Below are 27,109 nucleotides of genomic sequence, written 5' to 3' on the forward strand. Positions count from 1 at the left end.
TTCCCGGGGAAAACGGGGTACTTGGCAGCTATGAAGCTGATCGAACATGGGTTAGAGTGCCTACAGTGTAGCAGTGACAGCAGTGAAGAAAGTTGACTTCTCTGGCACCATTGTATCCTCAAGCAACTGCCCAGCAGGGCTATTCTGAGTGCCTACAGGACCAGTGCAGGTCAGGATTATCAGAACACAGAGGCCTGCTATATGACAGGTTAGCAAGGCACACATCGTACACCCACAACTCATTTTATCCTCATAATAACCTTATGAAGTGGGATAGGCTGAGAGATTGCGGCTAGCCCAAAGTCAGCCAATGAGCTTCAAGGTTCAGATGGGCTCTGAACCTGGGTCTCTTTAATCCTACTCCAACAATAACCACTAACCTTATTTTTTTTTTATTGTAAGTTGTTTTAAACTGTTTTATTGTTGTGCTTTATTGTTGCAACGTGCCCTGGGACCTGGTTATACATTCAACTCTCAGCAAGAGGCCATTCACAAGACCCTTTCAGCATGTCAAGATGTAAAATGAATCCATCCAGTTTCAGGTTTTAATGCAGGTGAAACACTCCTTCAAAAGTGTCCCTATGAGTTCAGGTTGTGTGTGACTATGTATGCAGTACTGACTGGGGATTCCAGGCAAGAGCCTGAGGTCTCAGCCCACTGAGTGTTATTTGATATCCTAATCAGTTTTGCTACAAGAGGACAATCTTTGTAAAGGAAAATGTGTGCTGTAGACTTGATTACAAATCACAACAGCTTTTTTCAGACCATCACACCTTCAGGTACGTCACTTGATTTCTCTACAAAATTACAGTACCCTTGATGACTGGCAGCTGAATGTGTGGACAGGCTACACTGAAAGGCATCGTGCTTGAAGTGATCCAAACAATTTATCTGTAGAACTGAATCTGCGGTGGTCCTTTCGCACATTGAAGTCATCGCTGTTCATAGACTCCCTCCAAATGTAGAGAAGGAAATGGGGCTAGGCCCCCAAGACTGCTATGCCCCACTGGCCTTGCACCCTAGAGTTGGAGGTCCGAAAAGACGCACCTGTGTACATAAAAGATGGGTGTCCATGGATGTGCCAAATTTCAAATCCTAATGACACAGGGTTATACACACGCAACCATATGCACCCAGGTGGCCCTTTCCAGGCCTTCAGCTCTACATGAAAAGTTCAGAAGCTGGGTCAGTTGCTAACATGGTAGGTGGGTAGGGTTGTAAGGAATGGGTATGGTCTCATTTCCCTCTCTATGACTTTCCTCTATATGTGGAGGGAAGTTGCAAAAAGGGTTTTGGTATTGCAGTAAACACATGAGCACAGAAGTCCAAAGTCACAGCTGAATCCAGGAACGAGCTGCCATCACAAAAGCTTGTTTCCCTATTATCCTTCTGATGTTCTCCCTGCATTGAGAAAGGTACTATGGCACCAGCCTTCCAAACACTTAAACAATAAAATTCAGAATTCTGTGCATCTTTATTGATCAATGTTTATTGATGTTTTCCGAGGAAGACACACCATTACTGGGTGTGATTTGCTATTACTCAAAGAAGGTCCACTTGTTCCCACAACATACCATGGATCTACTGATCACATTCTGCCTTCATTGCGTTTCAGTCTCATTCATTCCGTTTTCCTCCAAGTTGTTCAGAAGAGTATCCTTTTGTCTCAAGCTTGGATTTCTTCTTCTGTGCCTCAGCTAAAAAGTCAGCAACAGGTTTATCAGAATTGTCAATGCAAATATCAGAACTTTGCTCTGGGGGATCTAAGGGATTCTCCGCTCTACTCTTGTTAGGCAAAACAGTGATGTTGGAGAATGAGTTTGGCTTTGAAGTACGTGCTCATATTGCACTGACATTACGGCCCAAGCCAAGATAGGGATATAAGGAGCTACCTGACTAATACCACCCAGGTCAGCAATGCCTACGTCATGCCGGCCACATGACCCGGAAAGCTGTCTGTGGACAAATGCCAGCTCCCTCGGCCTGAAGTGAGATGAGCGCCGCACCCCATAGTTGCCTTTGACTGGACTTAAACATCCAGGGGTCCTTTACCTTTACCGTACTCTGAGTGGCAGCTGTTCTCCAGGGTTTCGAACAGGGACATTCAGAGCCCTACCTGAATATGCTTGGGATTGAACCTGGGACCTTCTGCATGCTTGGCAGATGTTCTGCCGCTGAGCTACAGTCCTTCCCCAGCCATTCAAGAGTCCTTTGGTTTCTCTCTCTTTCTGTCTTCTCCCCATAATTAAACCAACCCCCCACTGAGAACGCCTCCTCAAAATCCACCTTTTCCTTTGAGCCTTTTGCTCGCTCCTCAACCAAAACAGCCTCAGTACATGTAACTGCTTTGTGACTCCCACTGCTGAAATTAAGATTATAAGCTTCTCAAGGGCAGAACCTGCTTGCTGTTAATCTGAAAAGCACTTTGTACATTGACGGCATAATAATCACAAGTTACAACAGCAATAATATATAAAGGTCTAAGCTCTACCTCTGCTTTTGCCGATTGCAAAACCATTGCAATTTGTGATCTTGCCACCTTCTCTGCGGCTCTGGCTATTGCTTCAGACCTTGCCTCTTTTGCTGATTCCGTCTTTGGCCCTATACTAGCTTCTGATGCCTTCACCTTGACTGCTGGTAATTTGGCTTTGGCTTCAGCTGCTTCTTCTGCTTCTCTTTGGGGTACATTTGTTCTTTCTTTCCCACGTGACATTTCTCAGCGTTTCCCCTCTGTTGCTGCTGTTCCTGCTTCCGTGTCTGCTCTTGATTGCTTTGTTGTGTAGCTATAAACAAACACACACACAGCTTATCAGAATCTGAGAGTCTCGGACTGGCATTTGTCACTCTGAACCTCTGGCAAAATATGTCACCACCCCTAATTGTAAAGATTGCCAGGTAGAGGCATCCAAGAAGGCTCCCTAAAGTCCTTTGCCTGAGGGCTGGAAAAATCAACATTCCCCGATGGCAAGTGAGACAGCTAAATCCCTTCCCTCTCATGATATCTGAGAAAGCAACTGTGAACAAAGGTTCCTTCGCCCCTGCCATGGAACAATGTATTCAGGATGCTGTGGGTTCATTAGCATTGGAATAGATATGCATTGCAGGTAATGTTTTAATGCCATTGGTGCTGTGAAAACAGGATGCTGGACTGGATGGGACTTGATCGAGCAGGCTCATCTTACGATCTTATGGCAAATAAGATGTTTCTGGACTCCCAACTCCCACCAGCCCAATCAGCATGGCCAGTGGTGAGGGATGATGGGAGTTTCAGCCTAAAGATCTGGACACCAGTATAGGGAGGGCAGGATGAGTCAATCTTCAAGTGACCATGGGTTATATCCAGTGCTAGCCCTACTTTGTGTTGATCCATGAAAGGTCACGCACACAACTAACTTAAGTTCATTCATTATAGTGGGTCTTCTTTGAGTAGACCTTAGTTCAGGAGTCAGCAACCTTTTTCAGCCGTGAGCCGGTCCACTGTCTCTCAGACCATGTGGTGGGCTGGACTATATTGGGGGGGAGGAGGGAATGAACGAATTCCTATGCCCTACAAATAACCCAGAGATGCATTTTAAATAAAAGCACACATTCTACTCATGTAAAAACATGCTGATTCCCGGAGCATCCGCAGGCTGGATTGAGAAGGCGAATGGGCCTTAGGTTGCCTACACCTGCCTTAGTTGGATACAAACCCAAGTGCTATTTTCCCCCAAGGCCCTAGGCTGGCTTCCATCACACCTCAGACTCAATATCAAGTTTGCAATACAGTACAGTACTTTGTTTTCCCCCCACCTCTGACCCCCTTGTATCTCCTTCCTCCACCTATTCTCACACCTTTGATTCCACTTGGACTTATTTTGCTACTCTTTGGCTGTCTTTCAGTGCAGGTCTCTTGTACAATGTTGCCAGCTGCCACTGCCAGTTGTTGTTTTTTAGGGTCATGCTCTTGGATTGCTAAAACGCAGGCTACCCTCACAGTGTCTACCAAGTAATGGTCTGAGGACACCGCCGCCCTGGCTACATTTGAACACACTTCTTGTGGACATCAGTTTTGTGGGGATATCTATTTGGACATATGGAGGGCTTACATTAACTTACATGTTTAACACAAGAAGGATGGACTGGTGGTTGTTTTTCTTTAATGTGAGCTGCTGACGCTGGTATTATTATTATTATTTTACTATTACTATTATTATTTCCTTTCGTTTCTTTTTTCTTATTTATAATTCTTTTATTTTTCCTTCCCCTCTTTGTTAAATTTGCACACACAAAAAAACAAGTTAAAATGTTCTTAAATAAAAACCGACCACAGTGCTGTCACACTTCCAATGTGCATGTACTCTGAAAGCCTGCATGATGAACAGCGCTGGGTACCCATGGCTCAGATGCACTCAAAAAGCAACACGGAGATTCTTGTTCTTTCTACATTATGAAACGGTGATGACACAATCAGTTAGCAAGGTGAACTACAGAAGAAAGCTATACCAATGCAAAGGGAGCCAATGCTGGAAGGAGGAAGAGATAGTGCTGGGTGCTTGTCATATAAAAGTGAGGAGCAGAGCCACTGGGCAGGGGGAGAGGACAGCAGGAGAAAGAGGGGCAAAGTGGCTGTAGTATTTATATTCTGCAATTCCATGTGTGCAGAATTTTGCAGGGGGGTTACTGTCTGGTGTAAGAACTGGGTATCTGGGAAGGATAGGCTTCACTGTTAAACAGCAAGATGCGTCAGTAAAACAAGCAGCCTTATAGCCCCATCCTGGCAGATGAAAGCCACCGCCTTGCTGACGTTAACTAGGTCCAGCTCAGGTCAGTGCCTGGATGCGTGACCACATGGAAACCACTTTGATGCAAATGGTTGCATGGCAGAGGAAAGGTGGAATATAAATCTCATGAAATAAATAAATGCTGTGTTTAATTGTAAGTAAATCCCACTGGTTAGTATTAAATTATGTTTTATTCAGAGCAGACCACTGTAATTAATGGGCCCAACTTAGTCCGAGTAAAATCTAGCTGAATGCCACTCACTGAGCCTTTGGCCCCAGTTCAGCAGAGGTTATCTGTGACACAAGGCCCTTTCCTGGGCACCTTTTCTTGGGAATAAGTTCAGCTGAACTCTGTGATACTTGCTTACTCCCAATTACAAATACATAGGTTTCAGCTGCAGAGCTCGTTGACACCAATGGCTTGAGTTGGCCACACAGAGCCCAGTCCCGTGCACATTTACTCAAAAGTGACCAAATTCTGGGAGGCAGTGGAAGACAGGAGTGCCTGGCGTGCTCTGGTCCATGGGGTCACGAAGAGTCGGACATGATGAAACGTCTAAACAACAATAACAAGCCCCACTGTATTCAAGGGAGCTTACTTCCACATATGTGTGCAAAGAGCTGCAGCCTTCATCACAGCCAACTTTTGCTGGGTTGGGAAATTTATAGAGTACGTTTATAAGTGTGCATAGCATACTACTACTACTAATTTATTATTTGTACCCTGCCCATCTGGCTGAGTCTCCCCAGCCACTCTGGGTGGCTCCCAATCGAGTATTAAAACAACACAGCATTAAATATTAAAAAACTTCCCTAAATAATAATAATAATTTATTATTTCTACTGCATTATATAGGGCATTTCTACAATCCATACAATGCTGAAAGGAATGCTGCTGCTGATGAAAATGAAGAAACAATAATAAAAAATAATCTTCCCCTTCCCCTTGCAGCCCCTGTGCCCTAAATTCTAACTATAAGGTGTCGCAATAGACACCAACTTGGGTTGGCTTTGAAAGAGGATAAGGCAATTCATGGGAAATAAGGCTATTGATGTCTACTAGCGGCAATGATTATATTCTACCTCTACTCAGAGGCAGGGTGCCTCTGATTGCCAGTTGCTGGAAACTACAAATGGGGAGAGGGCTGTTGCATTCTGGTCCAATGGCCATCAGGTTGGCCTCTATGAGAACAGGATGCTGAACTGAATGGCATATTGACCTGATCCAGTTGGGGAACTGTCCAGAGCAGACAGGTGACTACAGGTGTGGAAAGGAATCCCATCATGGATCTCGCCCTTATATCTCACTTTTTCTTGTACGGTACAGTTCAAGGAAGCTAACAAACAAGCCACAAGCGATAAGAAAATAATAGATTTCAAGCAAGCAGTAATGTCAATTAAAAACACCAGAGTAAAGACTCCAGAAAAGCAGAAGGATTGCATATCAGTTATGGCAAGGGTAAGGAAACACCTCAAAACCTTCCTGAGCCTAAGCCACCTCACAGGGTTGTTGTGATGGTAAAAAGGTGGGGGGCAGGGGAGGCATGTAGGCCACCATGAGCTCCTTGGAGGAAAGGTGGGATAGAAATGTAATAATAACATAAAAGGGGGAAATGTAAGCTCTAAATACTGCAGGTCCAACACAGAGGGCAAATATTTCAATTGTTTCACACACAGTAACTAAAAAAAATTGAGTAACAGCCTCGTAAGTGCATTAAAAATACAACACTGCAATATAAAGCTTTAGAATGGGGGGGGCATTAAAATAAAACTCAGCAAGTCTAAAAAAACATTTCCAGAGTTTCAACATATGGGTATTTGCTGTGGAAGAATCCTAACAATTGTGGTAGCCTTGACAGTGAAATCTAAGCATATCTATCTATCTATCTATCTATCTATCTATCTATCTATCTATCTATCTATCTATCTATCTATCTATCATCTCTACCAACCTACCTGATTCAAAGCCCCTGCAATCTAAATAATTACATACACATACACACACTGTCCTGCAGAAAATAAAGGACAAGTTGCTCACTTTTGATGTGTAACTGCTGTTTAACATTTTACCTGCCTATCTGGTTCATTAAATAGTAACCCTGTAGTTCTGCTGACAAGAACGTATTCTTTCCCTCCGCTCCTCCACCCCCAGTGAGTTACCCTGAAGACTGGTCATGCTCAGTGACCAAGGAACAACGAGCTGCCTTTTCAGGCTGCAAAACTGCTGTCCTTTGGTAACACATCTACATTGGCAAGTCACTCATGCCTACCTGCAGGCAGCCCTCACAGCCCAGCCAGAGCCAGGCTTCCCCGCCTCTCCTGCCCCTTCTTCAAGCACAATGTCTCTCAACAGGGAGAATATGAGTCCATTACAAGTCTGCTGTGATGCTGCAACAAGCCCTGGAAAATACCTAGTTCTCTCTCTCACCTAGGGATGTGAACAAGGTTCCCGTGTTTTGAAATTGCTTACAAAATATCACATTAATTCAGCATTTGGTGCCCTCATCAAGCAAGCATACATTGACTGAGACTCTGCGACCATGGGATTGCAATGTCCTGGACAATATTATTTTCAAAATATATTTTTTGTAAAACTTTTTGTTCATAATAAATCCTGCTGCAGTAGTTTCACTTTCCATCCCCTTTTCAGACACACATTTTGTTGTAAAATTATATAAACCAAAATGTTTATATAACACTTTAAATATAACACATCATAACCAAAATGTGTTATTGGCTACATGGCTGGAATCTGTGCTGCAAAACACACATCAAAGTTCTTGAAAACAATTGCAAAAGCTTATGAAAGAGCATCAAAACTATGAAAGGGAAGCAACGTGCAAAGCGGGATGGGCTTAAAACACACATACACACTAAAACAGAGCAAAATGACCTCACAAATTACACCACTACACTCACTTCTTTCTTCTTCTTTGGCGATCACTTGTAGCCAAGTAAGATTGTCTTCCATAAACACGGTTTTAACAATGACTGTGGAGGCCCATTCTGGATCCACACATCCTTCCACAGTAGGGACATTGGTTTCCAGACGAAAGTTGATCACGGTGTGGATTTGCCAAGCGTGCCTTAACACCTGATCCCACTGTGAATGGTTCACTTTGAGAGCCATTGTTATCTGCAATTGTTGCTGTCATTTTATCATGGAGGAGCCGAATGATGTTTACAAATTTATCTGGGCAGCCAATTTTCAGAAGTACACCCCACAGGGCATTACGATTTACAGTGTTAAAAGCCTTAGTCAGGTCAATAAACGCCATATACGGGGGGGGGGGGTTGGTTTTGCTCTCTGCATTTTTCTTGAAGCTGTCGAGCGGTGAAAATCATGTCCACTGTCCCCCTAGAAGGCTGAAAACCATTTTGGGATTCAGGAAGGGTCACCTCGGATATTGTTACCAGACGGTTTGCTAAGATCCTTGCAAGAATTTTGCCGGCTGCAGCTAATAGAGAGATGCCTCGATAGTTTCCACAATCAGTTCTGTCACCTTTTTTAAAGAGACTGATCATTTTGGCATCCCTAAAGTCTGCTGGGATTTCTTCTCTTTCCCAGATTTTTTCGATGAGCTTGTGAAGTTGTTGTGTTAAGTTCAATTCCACCCTCTTTGAAGATTTCGGCAGGTATCCCATCAAGTCCACTGGCTTTGTTGTTTTTCATTTGGTTAATAGCTGTACACAACTCTCCCAGATTTGGAGATACTGCAAGCTCATCTCTAACTTGTTTTTGCGGAATTTGTGGCACAGTTTCTATCTCTGCCAGATCTGAAAGGCCTTCCTTTTCTTGTCAATCATGCGTTCAATCTCACTGTCATTCTCATCAAACCAGTCCTGGTGTTTCTTCCTTTGGTATCCAATAGTTTGTTCACAGGCTGCAATAATGGATGTTTTTAGCCTGGTCCAGTGTTCCACGATGTTATCAGGGAATTCTGAAAGCAGATGGTCCTTAAGAGTCGTTTGGAAGCAATCCCGCTTAATGAGGTCTTGAAGGGCTTGAGTGTTCATTTTGCTCCTTGGTTTCCTTCCTTGAAGCCTGCATTGAGGTATAATCTTGATAGTCATCGTGGAGTGTATTAGTCGGTGATCTGTCCAGCAGTCGTCAGCGCTCGTCATAGCTCTGGTAAGGAGCACATCACGGCGATCTTTAGCACGTACAATAACATAGTCTAAGAGGTGCCAGTGGTTTGACCAAGGATGCCTCCATGAAGTTTTTGATTTATTTTTCTGTCGAAAGAGTGTGTTGGTAATAACAAGGTTGTGTGCTGCACATATCGTCAAAAGTAAAATTCCATTCTGATTGCTGTTGCCAACTCCTTCTTTCCCAATAATCCCAGGCCACAGATCGAAATCTTGTCCAATTCTTGCATTAAAATCACCCAGGAGGATAATTTTATCTTCCTTAGGTGTCTCTGATAGGACGGTATCCAGCTGAGAGTAAAAATTTTCTTTAATGTCTTCATCGGCATCCAGTGTTGGTGCATAAGCGCTTATAATAGTAGCCTGTTGGTTTTTGGAGAGCTTTATTTGAAGGGTTGAAAGTCGCTCATTAATGCTGGTAGGGACTTCTGACAGGAGCTTCACAAGGTCGTTTTTGATAGCGAAGCCTACCCCATGTACTCAATGTTCTTGTTCAGCTAGACCTTTCCAGAAGAATGTGTAGCCTCCTTTTTCTTCCTTCAGTTGTCCCTCACCTGCTCTTCTAGTCTCTTGAAGCGCTGGGTGACCCAGGTATGGACATACAGGGGGAAAAGAGTGCTATATAAACAGACACCACACCATGAGGAAGGAAAGTGTCTACTTGTAGTAAGTTCATTGGTCGGGAAAGCCTCAAAAGTGGTTCCTGTGCTTGGAAGATAGACCAATTGCCTGTTCTGGATAGGGTTGCATTCCCTCTAAAGGAGCATGTATGTACCGTAGTTTGGAGCTACTCCTGGACACATCTTTGTCCTTAGAGGTCCAAGAGACCTCTGTGGCTTGGAGTGCCTTTTACCAGGTTCTCCTGGTATGCCAGCCACAGCTGTATCTGGAAAACCTGTGCACTATAGTCCAATGGATTACTGCGATGTGGTCTATCTATGTAGGGCTGCCCTAGGCCTGATCTGGAAGCTCCAATCACAGCAGAATGTAGTGATGGGGCAGATGGCTGACAGCACCGAACACCTCTGCTAAAACATCTGCACTGGCTACTCATATGAACAGGTTCAAGGTTCTTGTGTTAATATATAAAGCCCTGATCAAGTTTGGTCTAGGATGCCCTTATATCACTGCTCAGTCACCAAGATCATAAGTAGGACCACTGTTAGTTGTCCCCTGAATTTCAGAGGCCTAGCTGTCTTCAACTAGGAGTTGGGTATGTAGTGTGCTTGTCTCATGTTGTGGGACATTCTTCCAGCAGAGATTTGGCCTTTGACTTTCAGGTACTTCTTGAAGGCCTTTTTGTGCCAAAATGTTTAAAATGTTCTTGAGTTGCCAGTGGTTTGCATGATTATTTTGTAACATTTTTTGTGGTGTTTTACATTTTATTGTACAGTACTTGATCTTTTCTATGAGTTGGCAGTATATAAATATATGCATAAATAAAATTTCCTGTGCAACCTTCATGCTCCTTCATGTTGCTTCAGGTTTCAGTGGAATGATTGTCCAAAAAATGGGTGTGCAGAATAGCTCTCAAATCCTGGATGCTGGGTGATAGGGGAATCCGTGTAACCCACAGATCTCTGTTGCAGCACATTCTATGCTCTCTGAGGCTTTAAACTGTTTATCTGATAGATCGTGTATGTTGTTGCATCAAACATTTGTGAGCACTGGACTTTACACATGCAAATTGTGTGCTTGCTGAAATCAATGGGACCTAAAATTGCTTATTGTTGAATCATACCCATAGTCATTAACTTGGGTCATTAAGCAGCACCTCTGGGTATTCTGGTCACTTACTGGAATATCACTCAATTGCTTCTCTGGACCTCTGCCTGATTATTATCACTTCAGAATAGCCTTAAGAAGTTCTCATACTTTTCAGAACCAAGGTAATAATTGACAGCAAGGAGGGCAAACGTTCAATTCACGAGAAGCCCATAATAATAAGTGACCTTCTTTATGTGAAAACTTTGGTTTATCTCCCAAGGACAACCATGACTTTTGCATGATTCTGTGCTTAGTGCCAAACATGGGCAAACGTGGGAAATCCAGTCTGGGATAAATGGAGAAAGAACTGGACACAGATAAGGAAGGTGCGAGTTCAAATCCCCAGGAAATTCTCTGGGTGAACTTGGGTGGTTCTAAGTAACAGTAGAGTGCTTCAGACCTAGGGGCCAGATGCAATCCTCCAGGCATCTCTGTCTGGCCTTTGAGACTATCTCCCAGGCCACGCCCCCTCTCCAGGCCACACCCCTCATTGGCATTGCTTCATACCCTCCTTGAGGTTTTTTGCCTGATAGGTCTCCTTGAAATCTGATCATGCATCTTGCTTGCTTGGGTGGCAGATAGGGAAAAAGGAATGAGTGTACAGTATGTAGAAACTAGCCTGCTGTAAAAAAAGGTAACATTTATATTATTTGCTCTTTAATTTTGCCACTTATGGAAAAGTGGGATTAAAATTTGTCGAAGGAAGGAAACGTAAGACTATCTCTTATTCCACTGGATTTCCTTCTGCAGGGCAAAATCATCATCAACATCTACTGCTCTTGACCAGGATTAAAATAATGTGACGTTTCCTTCTTTCATTCCCTGCACTGCTCATGGTTCTGGTGCCAAATTCAGCCAACAGGAAATATTTAATCCATGAAAATTCATTAGACACAGTGCAGGCAAATGATCAGAGAGCAGCAAATGAAACACACAACCAAGTCCAGCAAACAAAAACATGGGAGAAATCTCTGAAACAATTGTCTGCTCAATGCTCTTCTCCCTTCTTTTAACTAAAATATATTAGGTATTCCATTGCTTTCTTCTTTAAAAAAATCCCCCAGCCCATTCATACTGAGGAGGAGACACCACAGATAATCTACACCAGCAGTACAAAGTACCCATATCCCATCTCCGTTTATCTGCTAAATGCTATTACTGTATCTGATGCTGTATTCTTTCAGTCTTTCTTCATTCACACTGCAAGCTGTCCCACTCGTCTTGGTGGGCGGTGTTACATAACAATTTTGCTTCCTCGACTTCAAAAAAGAAGTTCCAAAATGAAAATTATTTTTAAAATAAAACTATAGCTACAAGAAATTAATGTAAACGTATCTGCTTCAATTCTACCCTCCCCCCCAATGGATAGAGTGTTGGGTTTTGGATTTTGGAGACCTGAGTTCAAATCCTATCCCTGCCATAGGCTTGGGAACAATAGCGATATACCTCACGGGATTGTTTTGAATGAGGAATAATAAATAAAAAAGGTTTGTAAAGCGCTGTCATTCTGTAAGTGCAAAAGAAGTGATATTAACAAAGCCAGTGGTTTATAATGTCCCAGCGTCAAGCTTAAATCCCACCTTCTTCCCACCCCGCCACCCCTCTCGAAACAGTGAAGAGGAGCACAAAGAATCAAATTGTAGATTATCTTCAGGTTATTACTGGGCTATGAGCTTTCTTGTCTGAGTACCAGCAAAGGCAAAAGCTTTCTGAATCAGGCCCTTATCATTTAAACCATATTACAATTCAACATGAAAAATGACTCACTCCAGATTGCATAGAATAAAGCATCTTGAGATGCAATAGCAGCACCCAATTTTCAATAAAGATATTAAACCTAAGCCTCAGAAAAAGGAGGGGGGAATAATTACATCATTTTTTGCTTTGAGTTTTAATGTTAAATGTGTCAATTTATAAAGCTAGGTGAACATCCACAATTCATAAGCAGACTGCAGCTAATTAGATCCCTTTTGATCCTTTATTTTTGCCCAGGAGCTTATTTAACAACTTTTCACAAAACCCAAGGTTTTGATTCACCCACAAATGGACTGGTAGAGAGCTCAGCAGGGAGTGATCCCCCCCCCTCCTGCATCTCCCCTGGAGTAGGTGCCCATCTTTTCTGAAAGCATATGGTACTATTACTGATGATGATGCTTCCTAGATGTGAAACATACCTATTTAAATATTTGGGTGGAAGGCTGAATAGAATTGCAAAGCATTCTAATTATTTGTGGTAGGAATTATATTTGTCTCCTTCCTATGAATGAAACCCTTTAGAAAGAGAACCTCTTCTTTTTTTTAAAAAAAAAAGGGGGGGGTAGCAAACGAAGTGATGACTGACTCTGGGCCAGTTCACACAACCTATATTTAGGTTGTGCAAGTTGCCTTTTACCAGATCAGACTATTTGCTTATCTAGGCCAGTATGGTCTACTCTACTCTGACTGGCAGCAACTCTCAGGCAGAGGATATATTTCCCTTCACCTGCTACCTTTACACTTTTTAGCTAAAGAAGCCAGAGATCAAAACTGAGACCTTCTATATGTAAAGCGGCAACAGACTTCAGTCTTTTTCAGACCTGAGACCCACCATACAGCACACACCCATTTCATTTCTTCATTTGTAATTGGTTGCATCTACCCAGGGATGGGAAACCTATTTCAGCCTGAGGCTCAGAACTTGCCCAGCCTTCCAGGCGCCTCTTTCTAATGCTGGGTGAGGCAATGTGGGCAGGCAAAAATAGCCCCCTTTACCCTCCAGAAATGAAAGTGTGTGTGTGTGTGTATGTGTTTTGTGTGTCTCTCTCCCTGTGTGTGTGTGTATCCCCATTGCCACGGCAAGTTATTATTTGTGCAAGTTATGAGGTTCAACTTACATGCCTGGAGCATACACAAATCTTCACGTTGTTCTGATGAAGGCGAAAGCTAGTAAAAACCACCTGACCAAAATCTTGGGCAGTAAATTGGGAGAAAGCCTACCAATGGGGAGAGAGCCTGGGACAGTACTAGGCAGGTCACCAAAATAGGAAAACTTCAGAGATGGGCACTCTCTGGAGAGGAGCATTGGTGTAAACTGTATTTACTCTTGGGTACCTTATCAGACAAGGGACGCGGATGGTGCTGTGGGTTTAAACACTGAGCCTAGGGCTTGCTGATCAGAAGGTCGGCGGTTTGAATCCCCGCGATGGGGTGAGCTCCCGTTACTCGGTCCCTGCTCCTGCCCACCTAGCAGTTCAAAAGCACGTCAAAGTGCAAGTAGATAAATAGGTACCACTCTGGCAGGAAAGTAAACGGCGTTTCCGTGTGCTGCTCTGGTTTGCCAGAAGCGGCTTAGTCATGCTGGCCACATGACCCGGAAGCTGTCTGAGGACAAACGCCGGCTCCCTCGACCTATAGAGCGAGATGAGCGCACAACTCCAGAGTTGTTCACGACTGGACCTAATGGTCAGGGGTACCTTATCAGACAGATTTCATTAAAAGCCAGGGAGTGGGGAGAACTTGTGGATGGTCTCTGCAGGTTGCCCTGATTTCCTAATTGAACTTGACAGGCCTTACTTCTATTCTGAGCGGACGAGTTATGGGTTTGTGCTGCTGAGGGGGTTTGATCTATCCATGGAGAAACACTACCCTTGAGCAAAGGCCTTTAGCAGCCTGTTTAGGCACAGGTCAATGACATACATGCTGAGGCTACTGACATCTGCTAGATGCTAAGTGCTCCCTGCTGCTCCGATTGTACTTATGGTACTTATGTAGCCTCCCACGTCCGCCACTGTTGTTTTTTCAACGATGGTAGGAGGAAACCTTGGCAAACAACGGCAAGGTTAAAGCTTAGCTCGACAGCAGTGTCCCATCATCTTGTGCAATTCTTCCTTTCTTTCTTTTTTGGTCTCCTTTGATGTTTTCAATTAAGTTATTGGTTGCGGGCAGCCCCTTTTAGCTCTGGAGGCTGCAGAGCATGTGTCCTCATAGCAAAGAATGTAGGCAGAGGAGAGTGAGCTGGAGCTGCCGGTAGCAAGGCCACTTTGAAAGACCCAGGGGCCCAGTCAGAAGTGGAGCTAATGCTAAGGAACCTGGGATGTGGGATGAGAGCTCCCCTCAGCACCTCATTACTCACAGCCTGCTGAGAGTTACTCCTCACTGGTGTGTCCAGCTGCAACGTCATAAGAGGTAATGTGGATGGGAGGAAACTGAAGAGGCGAGGGAGACAGCAAATGCATTGCGCCCCAGAAGGAAATCCCACTGAATTCAATCAGACCTACTTCCTAGTAAGCATGCACAGGATTGCAGCAGTGGTAAAGGGGGCAATGGCAGGTGGGCCCTTAATGAAATTGCTAAGCCTCACACTATGAATCTCCTCCTCCATTTAAGCGAACCTCCAGGCCCTCCTGCAGCCTTCTAAAAACAGTAACTAAGGAGGGTGAAGAGGGAGCATGATGGAGGTGTATAAAATGATGCACAGTGTGGAGAAAGTGGATAGGGAGAAGAAGGTTTTCTCTGTCTCTCATACTATTAGAACTTGGGGACATCCAATGGAGCTCAACCTTGGAAGATCCAGAAAGCACTTGCTCACACAACACATAGCTAAACTATAGGATTCAAGATGTAGTGATGGCCACCAACCTGGATGGGTTTAAATGAAGATTAGACAAATTCACAGGGGGTGGAGCTGCCAAGGGTTACTAGCTATAATGGCCAGAGGCATATCCAGGCTTTCTTGCACCCTTGGAAGAAGTATTGGTACCCTCATCTCTTGTGCCCTTGGCAAGGAGCTGCATCGCCCTTGCACCCTTGGAAAGGAGATGTTGGCCACCCTGAGCAGCGGAGGAGCAGCCCGGGGAGTGTGCGGATGAGTGGGTGGGTGGGCTCCTAGTCACTCTGAGCCGGAGTGGAGATATGCAATTTTTGTGCCCTCCTAGGCTTGTGCCCTTGGCAGGAGCCAGCCTAACCAACCCCCAGGTATGCCCTTTATAACAGCTCTGTTCCACCTCTACTGCTGAAGGCAGTATGCCTCTGAACACTGGTTGCTGGGGAGTATTTGTAAAGTGGGGAGAGTGCTGCTCAGGTTCTGCTTGGCGGCTTCCCGTGGTGAGAACAGGATCCAGCATGACTCTGCTTTTATTCTTATGGGTGGCACAAAAGGTAATGGTGGTGGGTACTCTTTGCCTGTACTCCAAGCAGCCAAAGGCAGGGGTCCTAGGTGTGCTATATACATAAGCTTGTCGTACAACAACCCTGTAAGGTAAGCCATTATCAATACTGCAGATGAGGATCAGATGCTAAGGCCACCTAGTGAGAGCAGGGCAGAGGCACAATTCAAACCAGGTGGCTTATTACTTTAATTAATTGTTAAGAGGTCCCTTAGCCATTACTCTACACCCATATGCTAGGATAATGACTATGTTTCTGAGACATAATAAAATTGTTATTATTATTATTATTATACACAACTCTTACAAGATATCTGAAGGCAGTCCTGTTTTTAATGTTTGACATTTTACTATGTTTTTATATGTGTTGTAAGCTGCCCAGAGTGGCTGGGGAAAGTCAGCCAGATGGGTGGGGCATTATTATTATTATTATTATTATTATTATTACAACAAAATTCTTAAATCATAAGTAGAGATCTAAGCATTTCATTATCCTGTTCTTATCGATTTTTACATGTCCCTTGTTCACAAACTGTGTCAGCTTTCTAGCACAAATAACTCTGAAAACTGGACACCTTATTCAAAGTTCTAATCCACAGCGTCTTTCATTTTTGAAATTATGATTTGTCAGTCCCACTTACATATCTAAATTGCACCATCTTCTGTAAAACATTTCTCCCAATGGCCTTCCTTACCTTTGCTCAGATGGTCTCCTGGCCAGTTATTTTTTCCTTGTTTAATAATTTTCTTCCTTCTCTCCTCCTCCTCAACGTTAAACCATTCCTCACTGGAACTGAAGGGGGGAGAAATGAGTAAGCAAAAAAAAAAAAAAAAGGAAAGGAAAGGAAAGGAACGGCATTAGGAGGAGGTTCTAAGAGATTTTTTGCCTCTTTTATCCAGTGCTTTAGATCACAATATTAATTATTTAGAAGAAACCACTTGTCCTTTGCCCGATAACAAATGTAATGTATTAACAAAATCAATACTGTGTATCAGTGGCGTACTGCTTTGTATTTTACAGTATCACTCTGCTACCCTTGGGGCAGCAGGATACAAGTGATATTAACCTTGCATCCTTGTGATTATATGGATTCTCCTTCCAGACACTGCTGGAAAAAAAATCACAAAGCAATTTGTGACAGAAGTAAAAGGCTCAGTAACATCCCCAACATTTTCCTCCATAGTGAAGTATCCATGAAGAATGCAGAGGGTTTAAAACAACCGTGAAGATTTTGCATTGCAACGTAGCCAAATGTCCCAGCCACAAAAATCTTGCTTTTATCAAAGCACTTGGAAGAAACTTAAGTCACTTATGCCTGGTATAGAGTAACTTTATTATTATTATTTTATTTTAAAAAAAACCTTGTGGCAAACAGTTCTCCAAAGTACCAACTTTTACATATAGCAAAACTAAAACTAGGCTTGTAAAAACCATCTGCATATTACAGTGAGCAACAAGAGATAGGCAGTCATTTCCCCAGTCATCTAAGTGGGTCTCTCCATAGCCTGCTATGTGTCTGTGGGAGATGCACCTATGCTCTCCTGATTAGGTGCATATTATAAAACTATGCCACATTTGTCCTCTGGTCACTTTCAGTTGACAAGTCATTTTTTCAGCCAAAAGCAAATGGCCAGACCTGTTCATACCAGGAACCTCACTGTTGCATCTTGCTGTCAGCAGGAAAAGCACATCCTCACCTGGACTTTTAATAATAAAGGTAAAACTACAGCTGCCTGACTTGCTGTATCTCCCACTCCAGATGTTTTGCACCATAAGATACGGCCACAACATTTGAAAGAGCATCCCCCCGCACTAAACACTAAACTCCAACTCTGAGGTTTTGTGGGCTTTTTTTGTTTTTTCAAATGATCTTCCAGCATCTGTAACTCTGGCCAAATACAAGCAACACTGCCTTGGAAATTGTGGGGAGGGAAGTAGGGAAGAAAGGGGATATATAAATTTTATAAACAAAGCAACAGCATAATAGAAAGCACCTGCTGCATGTTCTACGTGACATCCTGTTTCCGGTTAAAATTTTATCTGCACCCATTTCTGATGCGAGGAAGTCAGTCCCCATCGAAACCGTTGCAGGGTTGATTAATTGTGGTTACACGTAGCACACCCAGCGAGTGGCCAGCGTTAAAGGCAGAGGAGCTTAAGGGCCAATGCATATTTATGTTTATCACATTGTGGGTTTATTACATTGTGCATGCTTCTGCACAATAGACACAGCACTCAGCACTCTTTGTCCATTGCATCCCGTCTTCAAATCTTGCACAGTGTGGGGAGTTTTACTCTTCATGCTGGCATAGCCTCCCATTTGCATTCTAGCATTTCCTAGAGTCGGGAACATGGACTGTTGTTTCTTGTGACGAGGGAGCACCAAAGATGCAGGGAATATGTTAAAAAATTGACCCCACCCCACCCCACAAGAGAATGTCCTACCATCCCTCCAGAGCAGATCTGGAGGCAGGACATGCTTGTGGGAGAGGGGAAGGGGGGTAGTTCCGCTGGGCTCACAGAAGTTGTTGTGAATGCAGTGATACAACCCTTAGGTCAGACTGCCCTTCAAATCGAGGATGCCTTCAAACAGGGCGCTGTCCTCTGTAAAGCGGGACACATGTCCAGCTCTCTGAGTTCAATCCATATTAGCTCCCTGCAGGAGAGGGCGCAGCTTATGGACAGGCTTCGCTCATTTCACTACTTGTTTGCTTAGAGAGGGTGAACAGGCAGGCAGCAATAGGAAAAAGAGCAAAGTGGAGGAGGAGGAGGAGAGGTAGCCAGCGGCTCCAAAGATTGGCAGTGGGTCCCCGATTGTGGTCTGGGACTCAAACAGCAGGTGCGCCATGATGCTGATGCCTGGTGCTGACTCTGGCAGTGAAGACAAATGAATGTTTCTAGAGAAATCTTGGTTAAGATCAACCTCCCCTTATGCTTTCTTCTTTCCCTTGGCCAGTCTTCCTTGCAGTTATAGAGGCAGGGGAAAACATCAGTGACTCATAAACGTCCGTAGGAAAGATAATCCAATAAAGTAAATTGGACAACAGTAATGGCAGCCACACAAGCACGTTGTCTCTGGCTCTTCAGTGTCTGTTGAGGAATGGGCTGGAGTGAGAAAGGGTGTCCATCTGCTTCAGTTCAAAGAAGGCACAGCACCTAACCTGAAGCTGAAATTTGCAGCCGCAGAGATGGGGACATAAAATGCCGAAGCAATCTGCATGTCCTAGGCAAATCTCCAAGTAAACACTGTGCCATTTAAAGCACTCACCAGGGACACACAGGCGCTCTGGCACATGGCCACTTAGCAAAATGAGGCGGAACAATTAACAGTGTGTGCTCCTGGTTGTACAGCTCTTGACACCCAAATACCTGGAAGCACTTAAGTGTGAAATCCACCTCATTGCCCCTCTTGGGGAAAGACAAGCTTCTTCTGCCAATTTTTCTGATTGGGAAGTAGAGTATCAGCCCTACAGCTGGGGCCGAAGCACCAGATTTGGGTGGACTCGGGCCAGAGAGAAAAGAAAAATTCCCCTTGACAGTCTCAGTGAGTTAATTTTGTTATCATATTTGTGTTGCTGCCATATATGGGGTTGGGAAGAAATTGTCCCTAACTCAGAGTGTCATGTAAGTACAGTTTTTCTCCCTCCTCTGCACCATGAGTGGCTCTAGCCTGAGTCACTGAGATCCAAGAAGGTAGTCTTAAAAGGCCATCAGTCTTAGTATACAAGCATCTGTATACTGTTAAGGATTGGCCAGAGGATTGGAGAAGATCAGTCTACATCCCAATTCCAAAGAAGGGCAGTGCCAAAGAATGCTGCAACTACCGCACAATTGCGCTCATTTCACACGCTAGCAAGGTTATGCTTAAAATTCTACAAGGCAGGCTTAGGCAGTATGTGGACCGAGAACTCCCAGAAGTGCAAGCTGGATTTCGAAAGGGCAGAGGAACCAGAGACCAAATAGCAAACATGCGCTGGATTATGGAGAAAGCTAGAGAGTTCCAGAAAAACGTCTACTTCTGCTTCATTGACTATGCAAAAGCCTTTGACTGTGTCGACCACAGCAAACTATGGCAAGTTCTTAAAGAAATGGGAGTGCCTGATCACCTCATCTGTCTCCTGAGAAATCTCTATGTGGGACAAGAAGCTACAGTTAGAACTGGATATGGAACAACTGATTGGTTCAAAATTGGGAAAGGAGTACGACAAGGTTGTATATTGTCTCCCTGCTTATTTAACTTATATGCAGAATTCATCATGCGAAAGGCTGGACTAGATGAATCCCAAGCCGGAATTAAGATTGCTGGAAGAAATATCAACAACCTCAGATATGCAGATGACACAACCTTGATGGCAGAAAGCGAGGAGGAATTAAAGAACCTTTTAATGAGGGTGAAAGAGGAGAGCGCAAAATATGGTCTGAAGCTCAACATCAAAAAAACCAAGATCATGGCCACTGGTCCCATCACCTCCTGGCAAATAGAAGGGGAAGAAATGGAGGCAGTGAGAGATTTTACTTTCTTGGGCTCCTTGATCACTGCAGATGGTGACAGCAGTCACGAAATTAAAAGACGCCTGCTTCTTGGGAGAAAAGCAATGACAAACCTAGACAGCATCTTAAAAAGCAGAGACATCACCTTGCCGACAAAGGTCCGTATAGTTAAAGCTATGGTTTTCCCAGTAGTGATGTATGGAAGTGAGAGTTGGACCATAAAGAAGGCTGATCGCCGAAGAATTGATGCTTTTGAATTATGGTGCTGGAGGAGACTCTTGAGAGTCCCATGGACTGCAAGAAGATCAAACCTATCCATTCTTAAGGAAATCAGCCCTGAGTGCTCCCTGGAAGGACAGATCGTGAAGCTGAGGCTCCAATACTTTGGCCACCTCATGAGAAGAGAAGAATCCTTGGAAAAGACCCTGATGTTGGGAAAGATTGAGGGCACTAGGAGAAGGGGACGACAGAGGACAAGATGGTTGGACAGTGTTCTCGAAGCTACGAACATGAGTTTGACCAAACTGCGGGAGGCAGTGCAAGACAGGAGTGCCTGGCGTGCTCTGGTCCATGGGGTCACGAAGAGTCGGACACGACTAAACGACTAAACAACAACAACTAGTCTTTCTTACTGTTCCCTTTGTTGTAAGGCTTAGAGTAATATCAGAAGTTTGTAGGGAAAGATGTAAGGCTATTTAAAGTGGTAGGTATCACTAACCAAGCTACGAACATGAGTTTGACCAAACTGCGGGAGGCAGTGGAAGACAGGAGTGCCCGGCGTGCTATGGTCCATGGGGTCACGTTTAGACTATGTTTAGACGAACGACTAAACAACAACAATCACTAACCACAGCAAGGGTTTTAAGCAATGAGGACTTTTCATCGCTTCTGCTACTTATGGACTAACTCTTGTTTTATTGCAAGCAGCACCTGTAGCAGACACCTGTGTTGCAATTTATTGAATTCTGATTGCTGTAACTCTGATTTTCATTTTGCTTTGCCTATACTGTATTTGAACTGTATGCAGGCTGTTTTGGGGGCAGAGCCCAAATGGCTAAAATGCAGCATACAAAAAAACTTTAACTAAGAGCATAGCTGCCAAGTTTTCCCTTTTCTCGTGAGGAAGCCTATTCAGCATAAGGGAAAATCCCTTTAAAAAGGGATAACTTGGCAGCTATGTAAGAGGGCTACAGGAATGGATCCATAGCAAGAGATTTGGGTGTGTTGTTTTTTTTTTCTAACTTACTAGATTTTCCATGGAAAGGATAAATGCCAGTGATGATGTGTGGATGCTGAGAGCCAGTGTTATGTAGTGGTCAGTGTTCGGCTTGGACCAACCAGGGAAACCAGGGTTCAAATCCCCACTCAGCCATGAAGCTCATCTGGTTGACCTCTGTGTGAGTCCAGGATGCTGGACTGAATGGGTCATTGGTCTGATCCAGCAGGCTCTTCTTATGGCCTTGGGCCAGCCACTGTCTCTCAGCCTAACCTACTTCATAGGGTTGTTGTGGGGTTTAAGTGAGGAGAGGGAGAATCATATACACCACCTTCAGCTCCTTGGAGAAAAGGTCAAATATAAATGCAATAAATAAATGGAAAGCTTTTGTGGATGAGCAGCACTGATCCCACAATATGCACCTGTCTGGAAGTACCCTACCAAAGATATAGAACATAAATCCACCAGAACTCGAGAACCTGCATTTACCCAATTTCCTTACGCACCAAGCTAAAGTAAAGGCAACACACCTGAAAAGAGCAATCACTGGTAATCTACCTGAAGGGTGTGCATTGTTTTTCAAGGGTGCCCATTGTCTTTGCAAGAGACTCTTCCTGACAGATACCTTTGCCAAGGGGAATCGAAGAGGGTAGGGTGGGGTGGGAAGAGGAACAACTACCGTAAGAGAATGCACAGGCTTGGACTGCAGCCGCAGTATCCCTCTTGCTCAGCTAATGCAGCCAAAGTGGTTAGCTCTGGGATGGCTTGGGACTTCATGGCTGCCATAATAACCATGGGGCTGTCCCAACATGTCATCAGCTTGACAAATTCTATATAGCTGTGCAAAATGAGGTTTCTGTGCCTTCTACCAAAAGCAATGTTATCTTGCCTCTTCATCTCAGAAAGCAAGTAGCTTGCTTCCAGGGATCCTTCCAATTTATATCCTGAAAAGCAACACCAAACTGAACCAAGTGCTCCAAGCAACCAATAACACACACACACACACACACACACACACACACACACCACAGCCCACCCTCCCTGGTTATATTTTTGCACTTCTAGACGGAGAATAAAAAGGAGGAGGAAAGCAAACAAGTCATGGAGGGATTTTCTGTTTCTCTAGTCAAACACGGTAAGAGAGCGGTTCAAAAGAGGCTAATTAAATTCCAAAATCCCTGAGCAAATTCATTAATAATGATTTTGAAATAAGCAGTTAACCAAGGAAGCTTTCAAGGTGGGGAATGATTGATATGGGGGGAAAGAGAGGGTTGGAGTGGGGAGTAAGGAGAGGAAAACTCCATAATATGTGGGACAAAATACACAAGAGACTTTCCCTGGATCTGCTGTGAGCTATGCATATGCAAGAGCCTGTAAAGATGGGGAACACACACAAAATGCCAGAATCATCAAAGCCTAGAAGAGACAACATCAACCACTATCATAAAAAGCAAAAACTGAATCCAAGATTTGACACCAATCTAAATGGCCATGCTAAGATCTTATGCAGCTATAATGTTTTCATTAACCATGGTTAATCTAGCTATGGAAACCATGGTTAAGTATTTGTTACAAGTATGAAACTATAGTTTAAAGTGGATTGAAAAATGATGGTTTATATCAACCATGTATGGATAAGCGGTACATTTGCACTGAGGTTATGGCACTTATCTGCTGGAAAGCTGCAGAAGAAGGACTTGTTTATACCTCCCAATATACACTCTCTGAGAGCAGAGTTCAGAACATCCCACTAAACCGTGCTTTCATAGTACCTATATGTTATATTTGCATGCAACACTGAATAAACTGTGAGCAACTTGTGGCCTGTAGCTCTCAGACTAATTTCCTGGGGGTGGGGTGGGAGACAAGGAGGGGAAGAGGATTAAAAAAAAAGGTTACTGTTGAAGCCAGGTGTCCTGGTTTCTTAGTTTTTTTATACATAATTTCTCTCTCTCCATCACTACATGAATTTTTTTAGGATAGAGGAGTTAAATCTAGAAAGAGAAGGCAGGCAGGGAGGGGGGTTGCCAGTTTGATTGGCCGTGACTAGCTGCAATTAAAACTATAATTTATTGTCCTGGACTATGAGTATAATTTCAATGCAGAGAATTAAGGTTTTTCTCCTGAGATGGAAATAAAGATTAATTTTTAATTTCCTTTCTCATTGCACATTTAAGAGCAATAGACTCCACAGAAAACTACAGGTCAAAATAGTTTTATGGGAGGGATGACAGTGTTCTGCTGGCAAATAATTTAATGCTCCTGCTGCTTTTTTAATATTTGACTGCAGCTCCCTCATGTGAGACGGAGGCAGTGGATGGATGCTCTGTGCGAGAGTGGCTGCAATGCAGCAGCTAGGTCAACCTGACTTTGACGAGAGAGAGATTCCTTCTTCTTCAGCACCTAGGCAAATGCTAACGCTCCCTGTCATGGTGGAACTTAGTGGAGGCTACACCATTGGAGTCTCAGCCTGCCCACATCAGCCACCTGCCCCACCTGCCTGCCCTCTATCTTACAACCAGTCCAGAGGGTGGCACTGCCTGCCAGCTTCCTCCTCCTTAGCCTTAGGGTGCCCCCAGACAGTCGCTATTTTCCAGGAAGGATTCAAGCGCATACCAGAACTTTAGGCTTAGGCAATTAAAGTGGATTTTCCGGCTGGATGAAAAGCTCTCTCTCTCTCTGCCTTAGATGCTTAATTTGCACTGTTCTTTAAACTATTTTTAGATGTTTTTTTACGGTATCCGTATCAGCAATGTCACAAACTCATGTTCTTAGGTCCCACACTGATCTGGCTAAAACAGAATAAGAGGAAGATTCCCGCATGACGCACAGTATTTTGCTAGACCCCCTCATTGCCCCGAACAAAGTCTGTGTAAGTGTCTGAGGCAGGGAACCAGTAATGCAAGGGACATTAAAGCAGGCACTCATTGTTTCTGCTCCTCTGAACCGGAGGTGGTGGGATTCTCTGGAAGGGAGGATTTTTATACAGATTCAGAAAGGGTTATGGCAGAGCCTTTGAAAGACTGTTTTCAAGATCACTGGCTTCAGTCTCTGGTAACCAACCACAAGGTTTAAGCATTGCCTGAGTGCAAAGCATGGCGTGGATCTCCGGAAATGGCGTTTAGATGTTTGTCTTATCTAAACGAGCGCAGGGCTGAGTAAACTGCTCAGAAGAGAGTGAGTAACCCTGACAAAACAACCACCTTCTTATCACAGCCTCGAAGAGAACTGAACAGAATCAGGCATCAGAGACTTATCTTCCATATGATGTTAAAAAAAAAACCCAGGCCTGTCATACTGATTAGCGCCAAATAATTATTTCTGAGGCCCCCCTCTGCATCATTTTTCCGAGTACGCAGCTCAAACCGGCCACTTCCTGAGCTATTTGGGCACAATGTCATTTGCCCAATGGTATTGTTTTGTACCTCTGGGAAAGTGCACCACCAGCCTTGGAAAAAATTACTTTGCAACAACTGGAACAAGTAACAGGTTCTGGAACATTTGCTGAATTTTTGGATCACTCTTGACTTCTGGTTTCAATGCAATGAACAAATCAGCTAGTGCTCTCTGGGCCAATCCCCATTCTATATGACTCCGTCTATATATCATAATCAACTTTTTATTTTATTTTATTTTTTATCATTCATTTCATTTCTATACTGCTTTATATTTTTAAGAAAAAAATCCAAAAGTGTTTAGGAACACATTAAAACACCAAATAAAACAATCCAGAATGAAACATAATTGTCTATCCTGAATTGTCTATCCACGCAATTAGGCTTAAACTGCTTTTGTGCCCAACTCCTCCTATTTATGCCAATGCCACCTAACTGTGCATTGGGGGGGGGGAGCATTCTGACTGGTGAAAGGTTTAGCGAGCTGAAGCAAGATCCCTCATGAAGGCTCATGTGCGACACTGGACCTTTGGTGTGCCGAGACGCTTCCGACCTTAGGTGTGCAGCCAGTTCTACAAAGCAAGGATACAACACTCCTTCAAGCAGACACTGAGTATCATCCATTGCAGATCAATGCCTCATGAAAGTCCCACCTCCTAAATCATGGGTGGCTAACCTGTTAGGCTCCAGCTCCTATCAACCCCAGCCTGGTATTATGGGACTTGGAACTCAGCAACAGGTTGGTTGGCTGCCTCCCATCCTAATGCTTCTGTTGCCTTAATGTGGATAAGAAAATAGGAACAACTTTGCCAGGTCAAATGTCCATCAAGCCCAGCATCCGACTTCCCATAGTAAGGATACTACCAGGAAGTCTTTGAGCAGAGCATGAAGGTAATAAATAGCTGTCCTTCACTGTTGCTCCCCACCTTCCCACCTGCAATGGGAATTCAGTATCATGCTGCCTCTGTTCATGGAGATTCCATATAGCCGTCATGGCCACCGCCAGACCTATCTTCTGCAAATTTCCCTAACCATCTAGTCCATCACGGCCACAAGGTGTGGTGACCATCACCACACCTTGTGGCCGTGAACTCCACACATTAGTATTGGGTTGTGTGAAGAGCTACATTCTTCAGACCGCCCCGAATGTTCTGCCACTCAAGTTTCTTGGGGAGCAGTCTGTCACTGAAAAGCTATAACCTGTTCTGTACCTTGAAGCCTGCACCAGCAGATCTCTAGTGCAAAAATAAGCAGAAACCCTCCTCATGGCAACAGGTCACTCTGGCCTGATTCACACACATAACGGAATGCAGCACAATGGTATAACCCCAATAGAGCTGGTGCTTGCTGTATTTCATTTGGCTTAAGGAGATAAGTGCTTTACTAATTAGAGGGTACCATAGTTATGCGCTGTGCACTGATTAGAAATAAGTTCTATCCTACCCTGGAGAACCTTCAGTCCAAATTCTGACATATCTTGATAAGGGATGTTAAAGCCCTTCTAGAAGAGAAGATGGACACGGCAATGTGATCTCACGGTCATTCTGCTTATTATTTCCTAAATCTTGGAAGTTTTATTTATTTATTTTTTCTTTATTATTAAGAGTCCTACTCCTCAGGACCTTCTCTCTCATCTTCCACTTTGCTTCTTTGCTGAAGCACCTATTGGCATGGACCTCATCTCTTACGTCCACATCCAGCATTGTGGAGCTCCTCCAATATATGCTGCCAGAATATATAATATTATACCATAAAGGGAATCTTTGCACCTTGTTCAAATAGCTCTTGTCATTTGCATATGAAAATCTTTCCTTCTAAGAATGTAAATAATAATTGAGAGAGAAGACAAAAAAAAAAGAAGAAGGCAGGTTTGTGGGTGGAGGGGAGGTTGTGTTGAGAGGGAAGGAGAAACGAAAATTTTGTTTGCAAAAATTCTGGACTGAATTAACAACAGATGATGTTTACACAGAAGCTTAGCCAAAGGAGCTGTGCACAGCTCAGCACCTTCAGCACACAAACTTCCCAATGATCAAGCAGCTCCTCTGCATTGTTAAAAGTGCCTGTAGGACAAGAATCAGAGAGAGGGGCCCACAGCCAGCAAATAAACTCTTAATACTGGAGCCCATTTTCCACTTGGAATGCTTGGCAGTCGACACAGGCTGCTATGGGTCACAAAACTCCTA

General features: G+C 43.8%; 1 long non-coding RNA gene across 2 annotated transcripts in view; it reads right to left on the reverse strand.

Annotated features, from left to right (window-relative positions):
* Window positions 1-397: 397 nt before the first annotated feature.
* The window catches only part of LOC148686941 (uncharacterized), a 50,680-nt gene continuing 23,968 nt past the window's right edge, over window positions 398-27,109 (reverse strand). The window contains exons 2-4 of one of the 2 annotated variants that reach the window (XR_015948591.1): window positions 16,519-16,616; window positions 2,492-2,783; window positions 398-1,697 (exon numbers count right to left, since the gene is read on the reverse strand). This is a non-coding gene — a long non-coding RNA (uncharacterized LOC148686941). The remainder of the gene's footprint in view (window positions 1,698-2,491; window positions 2,784-16,518; window positions 16,617-27,109) is intronic. The other variant, XR_015948592.1, reaches the window with a different exon arrangement.

This window comes from Zootoca vivipara, chromosome 2 (assembly GCF_965207765.1).
Source record: "Zootoca vivipara chromosome 2, rZooViv2.hap1.1, whole genome shotgun sequence".
NCBI lineage: Eukaryota > Metazoa > Chordata > Lepidosauria > Squamata > Lacertidae > Zootoca > Zootoca vivipara.